Source organism: Oncorhynchus clarkii, chromosome 18, assembly GCF_045791955.1.
Source record: "Oncorhynchus clarkii lewisi isolate Uvic-CL-2024 chromosome 18, UVic_Ocla_1.0, whole genome shotgun sequence".
In the NCBI taxonomy this organism is placed as follows: domain Eukaryota; kingdom Metazoa; phylum Chordata; class Actinopteri; order Salmoniformes; family Salmonidae; genus Oncorhynchus; species Oncorhynchus clarkii.
This window is the reverse complement of record NC_092164.1, coordinates 71392063-71411978: the sequence shown is the minus strand read 5'-3', so window position 1 is coordinate 71411978 and position 19916 is coordinate 71392063. Positions and strand designations below refer to the sequence as shown.

At 41.9% G+C, this 19916-nt stretch overlaps 1 protein-coding gene across 1 annotated transcript in view; it reads left to right on the top strand.

Annotated features, from left to right (window-relative positions):
- Positions 1 to 19916, top strand: part of LOC139372403 (CUB and sushi domain-containing protein 2-like) — a 773740-nt gene that overhangs the window by 378773 nt on the left and 375051 nt on the right. The gene's annotated exons all lie outside the window — the stretch shown is intronic.

Genomic DNA, 19916 nt, shown 5'->3' with positions numbered 1-19916 from the left:
ATCACCCAACTTCTGTTGAACTTCAATTGGCGGACAGATAACCTTACATTCTCCTGCAAAACGTCTTGTTAAACTTGGGAATTAATTTTTTCATCAATGATAGCAAGCTGTCCCAGCCCCAAACCATAATGCTCCATCAACTTTAGAGTGGGGAGGTTTTGATGTTGTTGTTCTGTGCCTTTATTTTCTCCACACATAGTGTTATGTGCTCCTTCCAAACAACTGAACTGTAGTTTCATCGGTTTACAGAATATTTTGGAACATCCAGGAGCTCTTTTGCGATCTTCAGATCTGCAGCAATGTTTTTTTTTTTTGGACAGCAGTGGCTTCGTCCGTGGGGTCCTCCCATGAACACCATTTTTGTTTAGTGTTTTACATATAGTAGACTCGTCAACAGAGATGTTAGCATGTCCCGTAGATTTCTGTGAGACTTTAGCTGACACTAGGATTCTTCTTCACCTCTTTGAGCATTCTGCACTGTGCTCTTGCAGTCATCTTTGCAGGACGGCCACTCCTAGGGAGAGTAGCAACAGTGCTGAACTTTCTCCATTTACAGACAATTTGTCTTCCTGTGGACTGATGAACATCAAGGCTTTTAGAGATACTTTTGTAACCATTTCCTTCTTCATGCAAGTCGACAATTCTAGAACTTCTGAGATCTCCTTTCTTCAAGTTATAGTTCACATCAGGCAATGCTTCTTGTGAATCGCAAACTCAAATTGTGTGTGTGTTTTCTTATAGGACAGGGCAGCTCTAACCAACATCTTCAATCTTGTCCCATTGATTTGACTCAAGGTTAGCTGACTCCTTACTCCAATTAGCTTTTTGGATAAGTCATTTAGCCTATGGGGTTCACATACTTTTCCCAACCTACAATGTGAAAGTTTAAATGATCTATTCAATACAGACAAGAAACATCTTTGTCTATTGTGATTTAGATGAAGATCAGGCATTATGACCAATTTATGCAGAAATCCAGGTAATTCCAAAAGGTTCACACACTTCTTCTTGCCACTGTATGTCTATGTCTACATTTACATCACACATGTCTATTTATTTATCTCTATTTCTACAGTTATGCATCTCTGTATCAACCTCTAATTACATGTCTCTGTATCAACCTCTAATTACATGTCTCTGTATCAACCTCTAATTACATGTCTCTATGTCTACAGTCCTCTAATTACATGTCTCTATGTCTACAGTCCTCTAATTACATGTCTCTATGTCTACAGTCCTCTAATTACATGTCTCTATGTCTACAGTCCTCAAATTACATGTCTCTATGTCACCAGTACTCTAATTACATGTCTCTATGTCTACAGTCCTCTAATTACATGCATCTATGTCTACAGTCCTCTAATTACATGTATCTATGTCTACAGTCCTCTAATTACATGTCTCTATGTCTACAGTCCTCTAATTATATGTCTCTATGTCTACAGTCCTCTAATTACATGTCTCTCCATCTACAGTCCTCTAATTACATGTCTCTATGTCTACAGTCCTCTAATTACATGTCTCTCCGTCTACAGTCCTCTAATTACATGTCTCTATGTCTACAGTCCTCTAATTACATGTCTCTATGTCTACAGTCCTCTAATTACATGTCTCTATGTCTACAGTCCTCTAATTACATGTCTCTATGTCTACAGTCCTCTAATTACATGTATCTATGTCTACAGTCCTCTAATTACATGTCTCTGTATCAACAGTCCTCTAATTACATGTATCTGTATCAACAGTCCTCTAATTACATGTATCTCCATCTACAGTCCTCTAATTACATGTCTCTCCGTCTACAGTCCTCTAATTACATGTCTCTATGTCTACAGTCCTCTGATTACATGTCTCTATGTCTACAGTCCTCTAATTACATGTCTCTATGTCTACAGTCCTCTAATTACATGTCTCTATGTCTACAGTCCTCTAATTACATGTCTCTATGTCTACAGTCCTCTAATTACATGTATCTATGTCTACAGTCCTCTAATTACATGTCTCTATGTCTACAGTCCTCTAATTACATGTCTCTGTATCAACAGTCCTCTAATTACATGTCTCTCCGTCTACAGTCCTCTAATTACATGTCTCTCCGTCTACAGTCCTATAATTACATGTCTCTGTATCAACAGTCCTCTAATTACATGTATCTGTATCAACAGTCCTCTAATTACATGTATCTCCATCTACAGTCCTCTAATTACATGTCTCTCCGTCTACAGTCCTCTAATTACATGTCTCTATGTCTACAGTCCTCTGATTACATGTCTCTATGTCTACAGTCCTCTAATTACATGTCTCTATGTCTACAGTCCTCTAATTACATGTCTCTATGTCTACAGTCCTCTAATTACATGTCTCTATGTCTACAGTCCTCTAATTACATGTATCTATGTCTACAGTCCTCTAATTACATGTCTCTATGTCTACAGTCCTCTAATTACATGTCTCTGTATCAACAGTCCTCTAATTACATGTCTCTCCGTCTACAGTCCTCTAATTACATGTCTCTCCGTCTACAGTCCTATAATTACATGTCTCTGTATCAACAGTCCTCTAATTACATGTCTCTCCGTCTACAGTCCTCTAATTACATGTCTCTATGTCTACAGTCCTATAATTACATGTCTCTCCATCTACAGTCCTCTAATTACATGTCTCTCCATCTACAGTCCTCTAATTACATGTATCTATGTCTACAGTCCTATAATTACATGTCTCTATGTCTACAGTCCTATAATTACATGTCTCTCCATCTACAGTCCTCTAATTACATGTCTCTATGTCTACAGTCCTCTAATTACATGTCTCTATGTCTACAGTCCTATAATTACATGTCTCTCCATCTACAGTCCTCTAATTACATGTCTCTCCATCTAAAGTCCTCTAATTACATGTCTCAATGTCTACAGTCCTCTAATTACATGTCTCTGTATCAACAGTCCTCTAATTACATGTCTCTCCATCTACAGTCCTCTAATTACATGTCTCTCCGTCTACAGTCCTCTAATTACATGTCTCTCCGTCTACAGTCCTCTAATTACATGTCTCTCCGTCTACAGTCCTATAATTACATGTCTCTGTATCAACAGTCCTCTAATTACATGTCTCTCCGTCTACAGTCCTCTAATTACATGTCTCTATGTCTACAGTCCTCTAATTACATGTCTCTATGTCTACAGTCCTCTAATTACATGTCTCTATGTCTGCAGTCCTCTAATTACATGTCTCTATGTCTACAGTCCTCTAATTACATGTCTCTATGTCTACAGTCCTCTAATTACATGTCTCTATGTCTACAGTCCTCTAATTACATGTCTCTGTATCAACAGTCCTCTAATTACATGTCTCTCCATCTACAGTCCTCTAATTACATGTCTCTCCATCTACAGTCCTCTAGTGTATTACGATTCTAACAACAGCAGCAGTGTGTTATATAGACCTATTTAGAGAACTATTTTTAACATGTTTTCAAAACAAAATACGTTAGACACGGTGGGATCTTTTTTGTGTCTGGAAAATTAATTATGCGAGAAATGGTGATTGAAAAACCTTCATAAACAAACATGGATGAAATGAAATGATGAAATCGAAGTAAAATACTTGGAGTCAAATTGTCCTTTTCCACTACGACTCAGGCAGTTTCTTAGCCTGTAGATGATGAACTTCACAGGGTCGCGATCTTGATGCTCCTTTCCAATAAAACTCCGGTGACATGATTATTGCCGCTTGGCTGCCGTTTTACACACCTGGTTTTCTACCTATTGGTTAGAGTCTGTAAGTATGCATCCAAATAATCTTGGATTTGATTTGTTTGACAAATAAAAAATGATCTCGCTCTTTTGTATATAATCATCTCATCATATAGTAGACTGTATCTGCCAGGTGTTGGCTAGAGTGCATTTGCCAACAGCAGAGTGGGCACATTCGCTATATAACTCAAATGTGTGTGACAAATCTTAGAGTTGAGTTGAAAATGCAATGGAAACCCATTTAAATTGAGTTATTATTTTTTTATTACATGGGAGTTTAACTGCTGAAGTGATTTTTGATGCGCTCTACATCATCACACACATCTGTTTAACCCCAACAAGTCAATTTAATGAAAACACATCCCATATTGTTCAAATGCGGATTTAATAATATTTGCATGAATTCTGATGCCAATTGGAAGGAAACCAGCTTCTGGCTATAAGGAATCATTATTTGTCTTGTTTCATCAATTTAACACCATTAATTGCTGGGTCATTACTCACTACTATTACTTACTAAACGTCCCAGTAATTGCAAATTGCTGCAAGGGGGGAAACTCCGAAAGAGTTGGGTCGAGTAATTAAGCCAAACAATGTTGCTCAGATAAGTGTTCATAAATCATGATGTCACACGGGTACAGAAAAACAGAAAAACTCCCACGCTGCGCTGTCCTTGACTTAGAGAAGGAGAGGTGAAGGAAATACACTACTGGTAAGCTTTGCTTCCATCCCTCTGTGCCACCCACAAAACATTGTTACCCACAAAAGCCCATAAAGGAAACAACCACTTCTAGGTCTCGGAATGTGGATTGTTAAATGCTAACTACACTCTTAGATGTTGTTTTCCCCATACTGTAGGAAAAAATGAACCCTTTTTGGTACAAGGGATAACTCATTGTGGGTTCCATGCAGACTCCCTCTGTGGGAATGATTCTAACTGGAACTTAAAGGGTTCTACCTGGAACCAAAAAGGGTTCTACAAAGGATCATCTTATGTGAACAGACAAAGATCCCTTTTAGGGTCTAGATAGAAGAAAAAGTGCTAAATGTGTAGCTAGTTGGCTTGCAAAGTTACGGTGACCTTCCTAAAATTCACAGGTTTTCCAGAAATTGCCAGAACCAGAAGGGAATAAACAGGGAACCCAGAATCCTCAAATTTCTTAAAAATGTCTTAATGTTTGGTCGACATACTCAAATTATCAATGATGACCCAAGATGGCCCATCTACTGCCCGTTAATCGTTAGCTGTCTTATTGGCTGCCATCTGAATAGGTCCATTTGACAATTTTCTTGGGTCACTATAACCATATTTATTTTGCCAATTGGATTGGTCCCCTCTACCACACGGAACCCAACTAATCTACTGGCGGAAATGTACGAGGTGGCTAAAAACAGACCTCCATCCTCTGCCAGCTTGCTACCGATGGCCAGGCTAGCTGTCTGAATCGCCGTGACCCCAACCAACCTCACTACTCACTGGACCCTTATGATCACTCGACTAATAATGCCTCTTCTTAATGTCAATATGCCTTGTCCATTGCTGTTCCGATTAGTGTTTATTGGCTTATTTCACTGTAGAGCCTCTAGCCCTGCTCATTATACCTTATCCAACCTTTCAGTTCCACCACCCACACATGCGATCACCTGGTTTCAATTATGTTTCTAGAGACAATATCTCTCTCATCATCACTCAATGCCTAGGTTTACCTCCACTGTATTCACATCCTACCATACCTTTGTCTGTACATTATACCTTGAAGCTATTTTATCGCCCCCAGAAACCTGCTCCTTTTACTCTCTGTTCCAGACATCCTAGGCGACCAATTCTCATAGCTTTTAGCCGTACCCTTATCCTACTCCACCTCTATTTCTCTGGTGATGTAGTTAATCCAGGCCCTGTAGCCCCTAGCTCCACTCCTATTCCCCAGGCGCTCTCTTTTTACAATCTAAGCTTGATGCCCTCAATATCACACAAATTGTCAATGAACCTACCAGGTACCACCCCAAAGCTGTAAACATGAGCACCCTCATAGATATCATAGATATCATTCTAACCAACTTGCCCTCTAAATACACCTCTGCTGTTTTCAACCAATATCTCAGCAATCACTGCCTCATTGCCTGCATCCGTAATGGGTCAGCGGTCAAACGACCCTCCACTCATCACTGTCAAACGCTCCCTGAAAACCTTCAGCGAGCAGGCCTTTCTAATCGACCTGGCCGGGGTATCCTGGAAGGATATTGACCTCACCCCGTCAGTAGAGGATGCCTGATTATTATTATTTTTTTAAATGCCTTCTTCACCATCTTAATTAAGCATGCCCCATTCAAGACATTTTAAACCAGGAACAGATATAGCCCTTGGTTCTCTCCAGACCTGACTGACCTTAACCTCTTGAAACTAGGGGGCACTATTTTCAAAACTGCCCTTAACCAACACAAAAACATCCTAAAGCGTTCTGCATTAGCATCGAACAGCCCCTGTGATATGCAACTTTTCAGGGAAGCTAGGAACCAATATACACAGGCAGTTAGAAAAGCCAAGGCCAGCTTTTTCAAGCAGAAATGTGCTTCCTGCAATACAAACTCAAAAAAAGTTCTGGGACATTGTAAAGTCCATGGAGAATAAGAGCACCTCCTCCCAGCTGCGCACTGCACTGAGGATAGGAAACTCTGTCACCACCGATAAATCTACTATAATTGAGAATTTCAATAATACATTTTCTACGGCTGGCCATGCTTTCCACCTGGCTACCCGTAACCCGGTCAACAGCACGGCACCCCCCACAGCAACTCACCCAAGCCTTCCCCATTTCTCCTTCTCCCAAATCCAGTCAGCTGATGTTCCGAAAGAGCTGAGAAATCTGCAAATCAGCCGGGCTAGACAATCTGGACCCTTTTTTCTAAAACTATCTGACGAAATTGTTGTAACCCCTATTACTATCTTGTTCAACCTCTCTTTCGTGTCATCTGAGATTCTGAAAGATTGGAAAGCTGCCGCGGTCACCCCCCTCTTCAAAGGGGTTGATACTTCTCTGATAGAGTTCAGTGTGTCAAATCAGACGGCCGGTTGTCAGAATATCAGTTCTGTTATACTCACAGACAATATTTTGACAGTTTTGGAAACTTTAGAGTGTTTTCTATCCTAAGCTGTCAATTATATGCATATTCTAGCATCTGGTCCTGAGAAATAGGCGGTTTACTTTGGGAACGTTATTTTTTACAAGAGGTTAAAAGGGTTTTACCAGGTATTGTTCATCCTGATCAGATTTTTTTTTTACTATACATTTGATACAATATAAGACAACTACTAGAAATAATACAATAAATAAATAAAATAAATAAAAACAATAACATGAAACATGTAAGACACCAGACCTCGTATTCATAACGGAGTTTATATATAAATGCCTGTATTTATTTTGTATTTCGCTGAGTCTCTTATTCATTTGGTAAAAGTTACATATAGCAACTCCAGGTGTAAAATAGTAAATAGTGGCTACTTATCAAAACGCTTTAAACCGTCAAGAGGAGTTAAACAAGGGTGTCCACTGTCACCATATATATTTGTTATCGCCATCGAAATGCTAGCTATTAAAATCACATCCAATAACAACAGTAGACTATTAGAAATCCAAGGCTTAAAAACAAAGGTGTCCATGTCTGCCGATGACTCATGTTTTATATTACGTCCCCAAGCTAGAACCTTATAACCTTATAACCTTAGAACATCAGAACTTTAGAAACTTGGAACCTTGGAACCATAGAACCTTAGAACCAATGTCTCTGAAGATCTAGATAACTTTTCTGGCCTCTCTGAACTAAAACAATATGACATATTGGATATTTACACTGCAGTTTACCTATAAAATGGGCTGACGGTGAAGTAGACAACCCTTGGGATTCATATCATAAAACATTAAAATGAGCTCTCCACAATACATTTCAAAAGAGAACTAGAAAAAATAGACAAGTTTGTGATTAACTCCTTAGTCATATCTCAGTTTACTCAATTGCTTAAGGCGCTGCCTACTCCTGATTATTAATTTTACAAAATAATTTAAGCCAAAAATATGTTTCTTTATCTGGGATGCTAAACCAGACGAGATAAAGCGTGCCTATCTATATAATGAATATGAACTGGGAGGGATGATTACATATACAGTAATAGCATTAAACCTCTCTCTAAAAGCTTCACTTACAAAAGGTTTAGTTGAACCAAAAATCATTCTCAAGTAGATTACTAAGAAAATCTCAATTAATTGAAAATTAAACCTTGTTCAAAGTATCTCTCTTTTTCAAACAAGCATTGCAGAGCTGGTTAAAATGTCAATTTCATACCCCTGAAAATATACAACACCAAATACAACAAATATTATGGCTGAACTTAAATGTGCTGATTGATAAAATACCTGTATCTATGGTTAATATGTGTTGAAAATAGTATTTTGTTTTATTATTACATTGTAAATTGGAATGGTAGAGTTGTGCCATTTCATGAAGCTATCGGAAAGGTATGGGAACGTCTGCTCAGTCCAAGATTACAACCAATTGATTACAGCGTTACCCCAAAAAATGGAGAAGGCAGCTGTGCCATACAGCGGGAGGAGGTAGAGAACTGGTATGTCTGCCCAATATAAAGGAACACAACTGGTGGAGGAACAAAAATAGCATAAATAGGAAAGTATATCAGTTTAATTTGAGGACCAGGATGTTGACAGCTGTGCCATTCAGATCGCAGTAGTAGTTGGGAAGAGATTGATAATGATTTTTGATGCTTCTATGGTGCAAGGTGCAATAGAAAATAGTGCAAAAATTCAACACTTTGTGGTTTTCTGCTAAAGTTATTTTACCGAATTCTTTCCAGCAACAAAACGTTGAATATTTGGAGCACACAACCATCACAGCTCTGCAGATTTTGTTGTGAGGATACAGAATCAATAGACCATTGGTTCTGGTATTGCCCTCAGGTAGCCTGCTTCTCGTCTCAAGTTCTAACGAGGTGACACCAATCGGTGCGCCCCGTGTGCTAGCCTGGCTAACGTGCTAACGTCCAGCCTCAAACTTTAAATGGAAAAAACAAAGCCTGTAACACTGACTCATACTGCATCACAGCGAAGCCTGTAACACTGACTCATACTGCATCACAGCGAAGACTGTAACACTGACTCATACTGCATCACAGCAAAGCCTGTACCACTGACTCATACTGCATCACAGCAAAGCCTGTAACACTGACTCATACTGCATCACAGCAAAGCCTGTACCACTGACTCATACTGCATCACAGCAAAGCCTGTAACACTGACTCATACTGCATCACAGCAAAGCCTGTAACACTGACTCATACTGCATCACAGCGAAGTCTGTAACACTGACTCATACTGCATCACAGCGAAGCCTGTAACACTGACTCATACTGCATCACAGCAAAGCCTGTACCACTGACTCATACTGCATCACAGCAAAGCCTGTAACACTGACTCATACTGCATCACAGCGAAGTCTGTCGTTGAGTTAGAGAGGTGAACTGAACTACTGATCTCAGGTTTCATGTTGCTGTTGGTGGAACAAGAGGAGAGCGATCGCTACATTGTAGTAGTGACCCAGTCGGATTCAGCTTTGAGCTAGTCAGTTATCAGTTGTATCTTCAGGGAGTTTAATTCTCATTATCTACAATGTCTTCTGGGATGTTAATTCCCAGTATCTGAGTATCTGGTGTGTCTCTGTGAGGTTAATTCCCAGTATCTGAGTATCTGGTGTGTCTCTGGGAGGTTAAGTCCCAGTATCTGAGTATCTGGTGTGTCTCTGTGAGGTTAATTCCCAGTATCTGAGTATCTGGTGTGTCTCTGGGAGGTTAATTCCCAGTATCTGAGTATCTGGTGTGTCTCTGGGAGGTTAATTCCCAGTATCTGAGTATCTGGTGTGTCTCTGGGAGGTTAATTCCCAGTATCTGAGTATCTGGTGTGTCTCTGGGAGGTTAATTCCCAGTATCTCAGTCTCTGGGAGGTTAATGCCCAGTATCTGAGTATCTGGTGTGTCTCTGGGAGGTTAATTCTCAGTATCTGGTGTGTCTCTGGGAGGTTACTTCTCAGTATCTGGTGTGTCTCTGGGAGGTTAATTCTCAGCAAGATAAAGGCTGCATTTTGTGTAGTCTATTTTCTATTTGGACACTTGACCAACATCATCTGATTTACGTCTTCAACATTTGCTATCGGTTGTCATTTTTGCCTTGTACATTTTAGAGGGAGTCTCGTAAGCTACTGTAATGATATTCTACTGAACCATGTGCTTTAGACTCTCTGCACGTTTTAAAGCACTTTCCCTACAACTTTTCCCATTACATGTATTGTACAGTCATCTTCTAATCTTTACCCAATTTCTCTCTCAAGGAAAGGTGTAGTCCCCTTGTTGTTTTGTTTACGAATTTATTCACCCTAGATGCCAGGTGGCTTTTGGAATCGACATCCTTTATGAAACTTTCCAATTGGTTTAAATCATTATTACAAGTAATAGTTATATCTGCTGACAAGACTGCATGTACAATCTGAAATGATCTAAAATGGTTGTTAGTTCAGGTCCATCATTTTACCATCTTTATACAATACAGACACGGTCCAAACTCCCATCTGTAGCCAATCTCTCTCCAATACCGGTCTGTGATTGATTAATATGTGTATATGTCTCCAGATGGTTGCTTGAAAAGAGGTGCATAAGGAGACTGCATATTTATTTCCAAACTGTTTTAAGAACGTTCCAGGAAACAGATATTGTTGGATGGTCTTTCAGATATTCAGGAAGTATTCCATATTATATCAATCTAAGAGGCATGCTGTTTGAGGGGGGGTTTGGTGGGTAGAGCCAGTATATAGTCTGTCCTGTTACACATGACAAGAGGGGAGGTTTGGTGGGTAGAGCCAGTATATAGTCTGTCCTGTACACATGACAAGAGGGGAGGTTTGGTGGGTAGAGCCAGTATATAGTCTGTCCTGTTACACATGACAAGAGGGGGGGTTTGGTGGGTAGAGCCAGTATATAGTCTGTCCTGTTACACATGACAAGAGGGGAGGTTTGGTGGGTAGAGCCAGTATATAGTCTGTCCTGTTACACATGACAAGAGGGGAGGTTTGGTGGGTAGAGCCAGTATATAGTCTGTCCTGTTACACATGACAAGAGGTGGAGTTGTGTTGGTGGGTAGAGCCAGTATATAGTCTGTCCTGTTACACATGACAAGAGGGGGGGTTTGGTGGGTAGAGCCAGTATATAGTCTGTCCTGTTACACATGACAAGAGGGGAGGTTTGGTGGGTAGAGCCAGTATATAGTCTGTCCTGTTACACATGACAAGAGGGGAGGTTTGGTGGGTAGAGCCAGTATATAGTCTGTCCTGTTACACATGACAAGAGGGGAGGTTTGGTGGGTAGAGCCAGTATATAGTCTGTCCTGTTACACATGACAAGAGGGGAGGTTTGGTGGGTAGAGCCCGTATATAGTCTGTCCTGTTACACATGACAAGAGGTGGAGTTGTGTTGGTGGGTAGAGCCAGTATATAGTCTGTCCTGTTACACATGACAAGAGGGGGGGTTTGGTGGGTAGAGCCAGTATATAGCCTGTCCTGTTACACATGACAAGAGGGGAGGTTTGGTGGGTAGAGCCAGTATATAGTCTGTCCTGTTACACATGACAAGAGGGGAGGTTTGGTGGGTAGAGCCAGTATATAGTCTGTCCTGTTACACATGACAAGAGGTGGAGTTGTGTTGGTGGGTAGAGCCAGTATATAGTCTGTCCTGTTACACATGACAAGAGGGGAGGTTTGGTGGGTAGAGCCAGTATATAGTCTGTCCTGTTACACATGACAAGAGGGGAGTTGTGTTGGTGGGTAGAGCCAGTATATAGTCTGTCCTGTTACACATGACAAGAGGGGAGGTTTGGTGGGTAGAGCCAGTATATAGCCTGTCCTGTTACACATGACAAGAGGGGAGGTTTGGTGGGTAGAGCCAGTATATAGTCTGTCCTGTTACACATGACAAGAGGTGGAGTTGTGTTGGTGGGTAGAGCCAGTATATAGCCTGTCCTGTTACACATGACAAGAGGGGAGGTTTGGTGGGTAGAGCCAGTATATAGTCTGTCCTGTTACACATGACAAGAGGTGGAGTTGTGTTGGTGGGTAGAGCCAGTATATAGTCTGCCCTGTTACACATGACAAGAGGGGAGGTTTGGTGGGTAGAGCCAGTATATAGTCTGTCCTGTTACACATGACAAGAGGTGGAGTTGTGTTGGTGGGTAGAGCCAGTATATAGTCTGTCCTGTTACACATGACAAGAGGGGAGGTTTGGTGGGTAGAGCCAGTATATAGTCTGTCCTGTTACACATGACAAGAGGGGAGGTTTGGTGGGTAGAGCCAGTATATAGCCTGTCCTGTTACACATGACAAGAGGGGAGGTTTGGTGGGTAGAGCCAGTATATAGTCTGTCCTGTTACACATGACAAGAGGTGGAGTTGTGTTGGTGGGTAGAGCCAGTATATAGTCTGTCCTGTTACACATGACAAGAGGGGAGTTGTGTTGGTGGGTAGAGCCAGTATATAGTCTGTCCTGTTACACATGACAAGAGGGGAGTTGTGTTGGTGGGTAGAGCCAGTATATAGTCTGTCCTGTTACACATGACAAGAGGGGAGTTGTGTTGGTGGGTAGAGCCAGTATATAGTCTGTCCTGTTACACATGACAAGAGGGGAGGTTTGGTGGGTAGAGCCAGTATATAGTCTGTCCTGTTACACATGACAAGAGGGGAGGTTTGGTGGGTAGAGCCAGTATATAGCCTGTCCTGTTACACATGACAAGAGGGGAGGTTTGGTGGGTAGAGCCAGTATATAGTCTGTCCTGTTACACATGACAAGAGGTGGAGTTGTGTTGGTGGGTAGAGCCAGTATATAGTCTGTCCTGTTACACATGACAAGAGGGGAGTTGTGTTGGTGGGTAGAGCCAGTATATAGTCTGTCCTGTTACACATGACAAGAGGGGAGTTGTGTTGGTGGGTAGAGCCAGTATATAGTCTGTCCTGTTACACATGACAAGAGGGGAGGTTTGGTGGGTAGAGCCAGTATATAGTCTGTATTTAGACATGAGACGTTTTTATTCCAGGAAGTGCCTACTTTATATTTTGGTATCATTAGTTTCTCCAAGGGAAGGTGAGGTTGCTTTTCAATTCCATATAAATGTAATTATCATTTAACTAATGAATGATTGCGGTACATTGAGGTAACATGCTTAGTTCCATTATTTTGAGCCACTGGCGATGGTATTATTTCAATATTTCAATTCTTGTTCTGAATGTTGGAAAAGAGGGAGAACAATCTCATAAAGTTAAAAGATTTCCAAGTTCTTTTCAAGCATGAAATTAATATTTGATGATAGGAAAATACCAAGATATTTCAGACCTTCTGGGGCCCAAACAAAATTGAAATCAGAAATGTGGTCTTCAGTGCTGAAGCACGTGTCCTTGCAGCGCTCAGTCTTCAGTACATAGATCATTTATCCGAATAACCTCTTGAGTTTTTTTACAGTTTATTCTGAAGCCATCAATCGCTGTATATTCATTAACCAACTTAAGTGGCCCTGTAGTTGACGTTTTAGGTTTCCTAACAAACAACAACATGTCATATGTGTACATTGACAGTTTATGATTTCGGTAGTTTGATAGATTCCTTCCTGGAGAGACAGTCATTGGTGCAGAGTGAGTAGAGTTGACAGCACGCGTCCTTGCAGCGCTCCGCTGCTGAGGGATAAAGAGTCTGAAAGAGGTTTTCCCAGATCCACGCGTTGCGTCCTGTTGGTCAGGAAGTCAGGGATCCACCAACAGATAGAGCTGAGAAGGTTTCATGATGGGAACAGCATCCTTGCAGATGTCTCTGGGTTGTCCAGGTAGTTGAGGATGTAGTGTAAGACCACGCTGACAGCGTCTTCCACAGTACCTGTTAGTTCTGTTAGGGGAACTGCAGTGGGAGAAGAGGGAGGTGTCAGTGATGGTTTAGAGATGGGACAGTACCTGTTAGTTCTGTTAGGGGAACTGCAGTGGGTGGAGGGAAGTGTGGTTTTGAGATGGGACAGTACCTGTTAGTTCTGTTAGAGGAACTGCAGTGGGTGGAGGGAGGTGTGGTTTAGAGATGGGACAGTACCTGTTAGTTCTGTTAGGGGAACTGCAGTGGGAGAAGAGGGATGTGTCAGTGATGGTTTAGAGATGGGACAGTACCTGTTAGTTCTGTTAGGGGAACTGCAGTGGGAGAAGGGGGAGGACAGTGATGGTTTAGACATTGAACAGTCCCTGTTTGCTCTGTAGGAGAACTGCAGTGGGAGAAGGGGGAGGACAGTGATGGTTTAGACATTGAACAGTCCCCGTTGGCTCTGTAGGAGAACTGCAGTAGGGGAAGGGGGAGGACAGTGATGGTTTAGACATTGAACAGTCCCCGTTGGCTCTGTAGGAGAACTGCAGTGGGAGAAGGGGGAGGACAGTGATGGTTTAGACATTGAACAGTCCCCGTTGGCTCTGTAGGAGAACTGCAGTGGGAGAAGGGGGAGGACAGTGATGGTTTAGACATTGAACAGTCCCCGTTGGCTCTGTAGGAGAACTGCAGTTGGTCAAAGGTTTCCATGATGAGAGCGAGGAGCGCTACAGGTCATTCATTCAGGCAGGACACCTTTTGTTTTTCAGGACTTTAACAATGATTGAAGGTTTGTAACAGGCAGGAACAGTGCATCGCTCTACATACTGGTTGAATATGTGAACACGGGAGAGGTGGCAAGCGCAGTAATTAATTGTAGCTTGACTGACACTGTCCGGGCCAGAAGCCTTCCTGCTGTTCAGTTTCCTAAATAGTCCGTTGACCTCCTGCTCTGTGATGACCATTGGCTGGGGAAGGTGTGAGGGCAGCTAGGGACAGATAAACAGAAAAAACATAGAAATACAGAGAGAGAAATACAGAGAGAGAAATACAGAGAGAGAAATACAGAGAGAGAGAGAGAGATACAGAGATACAGAGAGAGAGATACAGAGAGAGAGAGAGATGGAGAGAGAGAGATACAGAGCTTGAGAGAGAGATACAGAAAGAGAGATACAGAGAGAGAGAGAGAGAGAGAAAGAGAGATACAGAGAGAGAGAGAGACAGAGAGAGAGATACAGAGAAAGAGATACAGAGCTTGAGAGAGAGATACAGAGAGAGAGATACAGAGAGAGAGATACAGAGCTTGAGAGAGAGATACAGAAAGAGAGATACAGAGAGAGAGAGAGAGAGAGAGAGATACAGAGAGATACAGAGAGAGAGAGAGAGAGAGAGAGATACAGAGAGAGAGAGAGAGAGAGAGAGAGAGAGGTATAGAGAGAGAGATAATTGTCCCTCTACTGGCCATAAGTATTGACATCCCTATATAGAAAGTATCTCTCTACCGGCCCCATACAGAAAGCAACATTAGATAATAAATAGCAATCATACAACACTTTGGACTTAACGTCCACACAAAATGGGTCTGTGTGAGATGTAAACCTTCCATCCATCTACTGTACTTATAGCACCACCCACCTGGGAGCACTTCAACCATTTTGTGGCTATTTCAGCACTTCCCCACTCATCAGTTTCCCAAATCCCCTCTCCACAGACATGTGTGTCCGATGCAATCACCTGGGTGGTTTATCCCCATAATCATCGCCGTCGGCCATCTCCACCACCGCTCCAGTCCACGTAATATTCTTTGAGAAATGTACTTTTGACATCGGGCACCCCTGCGTCCCGGATTTAGACTGATCCAATTGAGTCACAATGAGATTATACCACTCGGAAACCACTCGGAAACGGGGGGGATACCCATCTCTTTGGGATTTGCGGGTAATCTAATTGTACATTCTCTCATCCAAACAATAGAGGCCAACTTGGATTTCTGTGTACTTTCTCATGGAAGATTATGTGAAATTTTTGAAGTAGAAAATTGCTCTTTCAAAGTTTATTCCAAAATGGTGGACACATAAACCAGTATCACAGACCTAGATTCAAGTGATCCACGAGTAGTCTTCAATTGGTTTATTGAGTAAAGGATTAAACATGTTTATTAACATAATTAACCTTGGATTATCTTTCTCTGCACTCAAAGAGTTTAAACGGAGATTTACCATAATCCAGGAATTATTGACGTCGACCAAACAACAAATTGCAGTATCGTTAATACTCATGAGTTTATCCTCACACTGTTTAGCCCATTAAATACCTCTGTGATCCACAATGCAACCTATTCTGTACCGTAACGCGTACGCTTGGAAACAGGAAGCAGGTGCAGAAAGTGAATTTAATGAATAAGAAAAGCAGAGGAACAAAACAGGGGAAGAGTCCTAAATACCAATACTGCCTGACTACCGAGGGGCTAAATAAGGGGATAGTAATCAGGGTGATGATGAAGTCCAGGTGTTCATAATGATGGGGAGATGGTGTGATGGGGAGATGGTGTTCATAATGATGGGGAGATGGTGTTCATAATGATGGGGAGATGGTGTTCATAATGATGGGGAGATGGTGTGCATAATGATGGGGATATGGTGTGCATAATGATGGGATATGGTGTTCATAATGATGGGGAGATGGTGTGCATAATGATGGGGAGATGGTGTGCATAATGATGGGGAGATGGTGTGCATAATGATGGGGAGATGGTGTTCATAATGATGGGGAGATGGTGTGATGGGGAGATGGTGTTCATAATGATGGGGAGATGGTGTTCATAATGATGGGGATATGGTGTGCATAATGATGGGGAGATGGTGTGCATAATGGTGGGGAGATGGTGTGCATAATGATGAGGAGATGGGGAGATGGTGTTCATAATGATGAGGAGATGGTGCGCATAATGATGAGGAGATGGTGTTCATAATGATGGGGAGATGGTGTTCATAATGATGGGGAGATGGTGTTCATAATGATGGGGAGAAAGTGTTCATAATGATGGGGAGATGGTGTTCATAATGATGGGGAGATGGTGTGATGGTGTTCATAATGATGGGGAGATGGTGTTCATAATGATGAGGAGATGGTGTGCATAATGATGAGGAGATGATGTTCATAATGATGGGGAGATGGTGTGCATAATGATGAGGAGATGGTGTGCATAATGATGAGGAGATGGTGTTCATAATGATGGGGAGATGGTGTGATGGTGTTCATAATGATGGGGAGATGGTGTTCATAATGATGAGGAGATGGTGTGCATAATGATGGGGAGATGATGTTCATAATGATGGGGAGATGGTGTGCATAATGATGGGGAGATGGTGTTCATAATGATGGGGAGATGGTGTTCATAATGATGGGGAGATGGTGTTCATAATGATGGGGAGATGGTGTGATGGTGTTCATAATGATGGGGAGATGGTGTGCATAATGATGAGGAGATGATGTTCATAATGATGGGGAGATGGTGTGATGGGGAGATGATGTTCATAATGATGAGGAGATGGTGTTCATAATGATGGGGAGATGGTGTGCATAATGATGGGGAGATGGTGTTCATAATGATGGGGAGATGGTGTTCATAATGATGGGGAGATGGTGTTCATAATGATGGGGAGATGGTGTGCATAATGATGGGGAGATGGTGTGCATAATGATGGGGAGATGGTGTTCATAATGATGGGGAGATGGTGTTCATAATGATGGGGAGATGGTGTTCATAATGATGGGGAGATGCTGTACATAATGATGGGGAAATGGTGTTCATAATGACGGGGAGATGGTGTTCATAATGATGGGGAGATGGTGTTCATAATGATGGGGAGATGGTGTTCATAATGATGGGGAGATGGTGTGATGGTGTTCATAATGATGGGGAGATGGTGTTCATAATGATGAGGAGATGGTGTGCATAATGATGAGGAGATGATGTTCATAATGATGGGGAGATGGTGTGATGGGGAGATGATGTTCATAATGACGAGGAGATGGTGTTCATAATGATGGGGAGATGGTGTGCATAATGATGGGGAGATAGTGTGATGAGGAGATGGTGTTCATAATGATGGGGAGATAGTGTGATGGGGAGAAGGTGTTCATAATGATGAGGAGATAGTGTGATGGGGAGATGGTGTTCATAATGATGAGGAGATAGTGTGATGGGGAGATGGTGTTCGGAATGATGATTGACAGATCATTGGTTAGTAGATCGGCAACGTCGAGAGCCGGATCAGGGAGGCGGAAGTAGCCACCCACGTAGTGTGCTTCTTTCGACTAGGGTCTATAGGGGGAAGTTTGCCATATGGGTCGCAGACTACCAAACCCCATGACCATGAAAACTCTACCAGATAACTACTGTTCCCAACTAGAAAACAGAGCTTTTCATTGTCAGATTAAATCAAATCTGGATCTAAAGCATGTTCCTCTGAAATGGTACCGCAATACTGTAGTGGTGCTCAGCCTTCTATATCCACAGTACTGTAGTGGTGCTCAGCCTTCTATATCCACAGTACTGTAGAGGTGCTCAGCCTTCTATATCCACAGTACTGTAGTGGTGCTCAGCCTTCTATATCCACAGTACTGTAGTGGTGCTCAGCCTTCTATATCCACAGTACTGTAGTGGTGCTCAGCCTTCTATATCCACACTGCTGTAGTAATGGTCATCCTTCTATATCCACAGTGATGTAGTAATGCTCAGCCTTCTATATCCACAGTACTGTAGTAGTGCTCAGCCTTCTATATCCACAGTACTGTATCAATGCTCATCCTTCTATATCCACAGGACCGTATTAATGCTCATCCTTCTATATCCACAGTGCTGTAGTAATGCTCAGCCTTCTATATCCACAGTACTGTATTAATGCTCATCCTTCTATATCCACAGTGCTGTAGTAGTGCTCAGGGCCATCTGAATGTCTTCTATGATACATTCCAAATGATACATTCCTTCTTCCCTATATAGTGTGACCAGAGCCAAAAAGTAGTGCACTACATGTGGAATAGGGTGCAATTTGGGACTCAACCCTATCTCTCTGAGCCCTTATTATCGTGATTGCAGGGTGATTAGACCAGCGGCACTGGAGCCACAATACAGATGGCGTATTAACAGGGGAGAGAATCAACCTCATTATGGACCTCGTTATTAACCAGAAATAGGGAATATAGTGTATTGGACTTTGCAGTTAACACACCTATAGAGTATTATATTTCATTAAGGTCACCCTCACTGTCAGGACCACTCAAGTTAATTACTTGATTATTTTCCTTAAACTTTAAAATGAACGCTACCCATTATTTAATGTGGCTGGTGTTGGGGGGCGTTTATTTTGGGGGGAGGCATTCCTCTAAGGACCTCTCCACTTCCGACATAACTGATTAAGAGTAGAGTCTGGGTCTAGACCTCTTAACTAACTTAATTTACCCCCAGACACCCAGGCATTTCCTGAAAGCCTTCATTAGACATGGCCTGCTTTAGTTTGAGGTGTTTAAAGTCCATTTCGGTGGCCTGGGGGAACAAGGACAGAGTAGAGAAGTCAGAATGCCCTCTAAAAGACAACTACTGCTGCTATAGGACCAATATCCAGACGTCCCTTATGTTCTGATCCCAGCCTTCTATACCTGATCCATCCATTCTTCATGTCTTGATCCCAGCCTTCTATACCTGATCCATCCATTCTTCATGTCTTGATCCAAGCCTTCTATACCTGATCCATCCATTCTTCATGTCTTGATCCAAGCCTTCTATATCTGACCCAACCATTATTTATGTCTTGATCCAAGCCTTCTATATCTGATCCAACCATTATTTATGTCTTGATCCAAGCCTTCTATATCTGATCCAACCATTCCTTATGTATTGATCCCTGCCTTCTCAAACAGCATTCACTACTTCAGACATAGTGCTTCACTCCAGTCTCTTGTGTTCTGTTGGGTTCGAGATGAGACAGGATGAGACCGGGTTTAGTTGGCCTAGTTTGGCTTAGCTGTGTTCTGTTATGGTGTTGGAGCCAAAGTCTACCTCTGTTAGCTTTTTTTGCTAACTAACTGTCCTCTTTGAACCTTTTTCAATGCCCTTCGGGTCAAATTACGAGATTATATACACGTAAACATATTAGACATACCTTCAACTAATTTGTACAGTTTGTGGAAGTTGATTCACACAGTTCAATTGATAAGTAAA